The sequence below is a fragment of the Adiantum capillus-veneris genome, chromosome 28 (genome assembly GCF_014529385.1).
Source record: "Adiantum capillus-veneris isolate H3 chromosome 28, ASM1452938v2, whole genome shotgun sequence".
Classification (NCBI taxonomy): Eukaryota; Viridiplantae; Streptophyta; class Polypodiopsida; order Polypodiales; family Pteridaceae; genus Adiantum; species Adiantum capillus-veneris.
In genome coordinates, this window is record NC_140958.1 from 101,306,843 (window position 1) to 101,312,236 (window position 5,394).

Genomic DNA, 5,394 nt, shown 5'->3' on the forward strand with positions numbered 1-5,394 from the left:
CTATTTATTTCTCCTATGAATGTTCCTTCTTTCTCTTCCCTACCCTCACTCCCCGCTAGCTCTCTCCACCTTTGAAGGTGTTTGAGGCCTAGGGACTGAGGCTGTGGATAGTTAATGCTTTTTACAAACTCTATGTTATGTTCGCAATGCATGAAGCTTTCCATCTTCAATGCATCACCTACGTCACAAGGAACACAAAGATTATATTATATCAAGTCTCTCTTGATGGGAGAATCTATAATACAAAAGCCTCTTAGAGAGGGGGCGGATCCACATAAATCGGTTCTCCACTATTGTCAAGTTCACTAAACTCTCTCTCTTGCAAAAGTATTGTATGCCAAGTTAATTAAGTACTATGGTTATGTTGCTACTGCTAAATAAGCTCACTCTCTATGTTCTCAAAATAGTTTCACAAAAATGCTCACTAATCCGTCCATATTGACAAGATATTAAGAACCCTAGGATACCTCGACAACAGCACCTCCACACCCTATGTACCTACCCCACTTTCTTGCTTGGTGAATATCCCAATCATGGCAGGCCCACGCAGCTTTACTTTGCTCATGGTGATTCCTTTGTTACTATGGCAAGCTCACGCGCTCACCAGCCGGGGGAATTCGACGTTGACGTAAATATAATAAGCTTGCATATTTTCGTGTGTTGATTTACTCTCCCAACATTTTCAGGCTTGCGCCTTTACAGTCTGCTTCCAGAGAGAGAGAGAGAGAGAGAGAGAGAGAGAATTGGGTTGATCACGGTATTGTGGTAGTATGCATGCACGTGCTTGAGAACTTGCATCTATACAGAATTACAGAATCTTGAGAGATTCTGCAGGTGCTGCAGCCAAATGCTCTTCACAAGAAGGTTCATAAATTTTCTCATGTAGGAAAAGGAAGCCTTTTTCAGTGTTTTTCATACAATGCATAACATCATGAGCTTCTGCCGCGCCATACCTAGCTAGGTACGATTGTGGGCAGGGGACCCCGGCCCCCCACCCGGGCCGGCGGTCCCTGCTCCCAATCATACCTAGCTAGGTATGTCGTGCCTCCCTCAAAGAAGCTCAAGATGTTGAGGTAAGTCATAATGTTGGAATTGTTGTGAGAATCTGTCCAAAACTTCTTGTGACTGGCAGAGCTCTCTCTCTCTCTCTCTCTCTCTCTCTCTCTCTCTCTCTCTCTCTCTCTCTCTCTCTCTCTCTCTCTCTCTCTCTCTCTCTCTCTCAGATTCATTAAAGTGTGGCCGAAGGAGTAGCTAAGTGTATGTGCAAAGAATCTTAGCTTTAAACTAACCCAGGTAGTATGGTATGTTGAGGAAGAATCTCCAAAAGATTCGTGCCAATAAGAGTGGCCCTTCAACAACAGTGTGCCGTGCACATGCATCACCTTACTAATTTTGTCATAGTATCGTGGTGATAGCAAAGAGCTTGGAAGGGGCTGGAGAGGGGACACAAAACAAAGCGTGCCGGATTGCCGAGCATTGACTCTCTACTACGGTGAAGAAAACATTATCCCAAAGAAATGGCATCGCCCTTTTTTTTCTTGGGGCCGTTTGAAGCTTCGTTTTAACTAGTTTTACGAGATTGCGCCCACTCATCCACACCCACATGTCTCAAGAGTTGAACCATAGTGGGTGCGCTTAAAGCCCCTTACCTTAACCACTAGGTCAAATGGCACCGCCCTTTAAATGTGATAAGTACAATATCTTGTGTAAACATGTAGTCATTTGCGCCATTTGCCACCTTAATTGTCCAGGTGGCTCTCAATCTGCACGATAGAGTTTGTTTATAGTCTGTCTTTTCCGTCCCTAGGTCCGAATCTCACTAGATTCCCCTTGAAGAAATGCTCGCAAAATCGTACGCCAATAATTTAATTGTTGCCATTTGATGTGTGATCTTAAGCTTCTTGTTGTTAACGGACGGGAGCTAGCTTGGTTAGTAGAGTACTCGTCCTTCACCGTCACCCATGTGATGGATTCAAGTGCGGCCAAGCGACCCTATGAAAAGCTCGTTCGTGCACTTGCATCATCGCCCACGGGATGTGTGCGTATTGCTACCAAAAAATAATTTCTTGTAGGTAGGTTACCTGGATTTTGTTGTAATTTTGACTATCATGGCGGAAATATTGCTTGATGAACAATGTAATTTTTTTGGGAGTTAACACAAACAACAGCTAGCAGCTGTGAGGGTTGTTGTGCAACATAGTCCATTTCTGTAAATGAGGAATGAATTAGATCAGAAGTGGATGTGCTAAGAGCAGACTTGTTTGTACCCTTGCTACTTGTGAACTCCAACATTTGTGAAACAAACACGTCTTCAAAAGAGCAGGGGTAGAGAACTGTGTTTTTTGTGTTTGCCAACTCTGTTGATTTCGGTAGATCCACAAAAAGATTTACAAATTTTCTCATGTAGGAAAAGGGAACCTTTGCCAGTGTTTTTCATATAATGCATAACATCATGAGCTTCTGCTCGAGAGGCACCGCATACCTAGCTAGGTACGATTATGGGCAGGGGACCACCTGTGCCTCCCTCACAGAAGCTCAAGATGTGGAGGTAAGTCATAATGTGGGAATTGTTGTGAGAATCTGTCCAAAACTTCTTGTGAGAGTTGAGACTAGCGAGCAACATTATCTTATTTAATCAAGCGAGGGTTCAACTTTGCGTGTGCAAATGTGGAGTGATTTAGAATGGTGATGGTGCCATTACTAAAGTTTTGAACTTTTATTGTGCAGGCACAAGAAAGTGCAATTGATGACATTGAGAACTTTATGACTATTGCACCCGAGTTTGTACCTGCCATACACACTGACATATTCACTACGCCTTCATACTAGTTTAACACTCCACAATAGTGGTCAATGCTTGTTCAGGCATGGGCACTTTTTCTCTCTCCTTAGCTATCATACACACACTAACATCATGGTCAATACTAGTCCAACATATAGAAGCTCAAAATCACAATATGGATATAGTAGCTTAAAGGTAATCCTTTCAAAATCAATCCATCGTTTTTAAGTACTTCTGAACCCACCTTAAGTTTTGGCACGTTATCTACTGATCCCCATTTTATCCCTTTTTCCATAGGTATTTTTCAATAACATACGAAGTCAAATTAGAAATGGATTCGGATTTGGAGTTCTGGTGGAGGGTGCAGGTGATCAAAACTTGCTTGAAGAAGGTCTCTCTGCACAACTCTACTACTGGGCGGAGAGGATAGGTGGCACTGATGATGGAGCAGCCACACCTAACACAGGAGAGGCATCGGGTGACTCGAATAACGATTCCAATCGTCACGATGAACTTGTTGTTATTGCAGGTACTATTGTGTATGGTTTGTGACGTATACCAATTCCTTGAGTGTGAAAAGGAGACGATATAGCCAGACATGCATAGCAATACATGGACACATACACACACTCCATTTTCATGTGGTGCATGTATGCATGTCCACCTTTGTGAGAGGGAGGGGCTATGTGTGTTTGTGTGTGTGAGAGTGCGCATGTGTGAATGAGTGAAAAAGAGAGGGAGACGTGATTTGTCATAGACAGGATTCTATACCTTTTTTTTTGAGAACTTAAATTGTGAGTGAGTTATATGAGAAAAACCAATAAGTTTACAAATTCAAGTCATGCTCGAGTCGAGCCATGACATCTCCTCATAACCATAGGTACGTCGTCTGACAGGGGAGCCACCCCATGACACCTAGTAAGAGACCTCTACTTTAGCGATGATCATCCATTACGACAGCAATAGCCATATTCCAGTCATTAGAGTTCATGTGTTTCCCTATGTGAAAGATAGGATTCTAGACAAAATAGCAGCATGCCCACAACACGTTTTTCCTGTAAATTTTCAAAGAGGAGACCAAAATTCATTTAAAAGTGAACTTTGTGTGGCAAGAATAAAAACCCATATTTTCAATGTATGTGTGTGGCTTTTTTTTTTTTTTTTTTTTTTTGTTGTTTGGGGGGGGGGGGGAGATGGCAATTGCGTCTAGATAATTTGTTATGCATTTTTTTATATTAAAGGGTATTTCTAGAACGATGTATATTTAGTTAAAATATCATTTTGGCTAGCTAATCATACACTTTGATTTACATTCAGGTGTTCCTCAAGGAAAAAGAAACTCTTCAATGAACTCAAAAAGGGAATCAATGTCAAACAACACTACGTATAGAAGCCATACTCGTCCACATAGGCATTTTCTTCACAGCAATGCAACCAAAAATAGCACTACAACCAAGAACATTTCACGATCACAGTTTAATATTACCAATACAAAAAGAATTAGTTCACGAGAAGATACTATACAAGATTGTCCACCATGGTATAATGCTCTATTTACATCTAATTATGGTATGAATGTGTTGACAAGTCCCAACTCTGGCAACGAATACCCGGACCTCATATACTCACCGAGTGAGGAATACTTCTTGCAAATGCACAATGATTGCAATTTGGTGCTATATCATCACCTAGCAGATTCAACAAGAAACAAACCAATATGGGCATGTCCTAATTACTCATGCTTTAATAAGGGAGAACATTGTTATGCTCGCATCAACCTAGATGGGACTTTTGTTGTATATAGTGGTTCTGGTGAGCCAATTTGGTGGACCCCTACTCAATGCTCTAGTGAATCTAGTTGCTGGTCTAAAACCTACATTATTGTACAAGACGATGGGAACCTTGTCCTCTACCTGCAAGAAATGGGGCAGGCCATTTGGGATTCAAATACAGATGGCCAATGTGCCATTTAACATATCAACATAGATATTTTTATACATCAAAAACAGATCTGATGTGTATGCATTTGCATATGACATAGTATGCTTTTATATTTAAAGTCCATCTTGTCTCACGAATTTATGTTCAAGTATTAATTTAAAAATTGACTGACATTGTTTTAAAAGATTTTAAATTAGCAAGTTAAGTGCAGCTTGTCTTCTTGATAGATCGTGCATGCATACCAGTTTTTGTTTTGACACATTACTACTATTTTGAATATCACCTTGTAGCTAAAATGAAATTTCATATTCTCTGATGCTGTGCAAAGAAGTACCCCATCTTTTACATGGTTGCATTCCACCACCTCTCTACATTTCCATGCAATGCCAATCATTGTTGCCACAGTTTACCACCTTGATGTTGTTGCCTTGAGGTGTGCACTACCCTATTGAGGCGAGGGTGCACTCACCTTCACATTGGCTTTTCACTTTGGCTACCTTGAGTTGCGGGCACATTCCACCAAGATCGCCAAGAGGAAACAACTACATTTGCCAAAATTCCCCTTAATCTTCTGACATGTATATTAACCCCATGAGCCTCTTCATTTGCCTTCGCTCCTTCGAGCCATACCAAGAGTTTCAGATGGCCTTGTTGTGGTAGATAAGCGGCCA

General features: G+C 41.3%; 1 pseudogene; it reads left to right on the forward strand.

Moving 5' to 3' along the window:
- The first annotated feature begins 533 nt into the window (after nucleotides 1-533).
- On the forward strand, nucleotides 534-4,755 carry LOC147420980 (uncharacterized; annotated as a pseudogene).
- The last annotated feature ends 639 nt before the right edge of the window (nucleotides 4,756-5,394 follow it).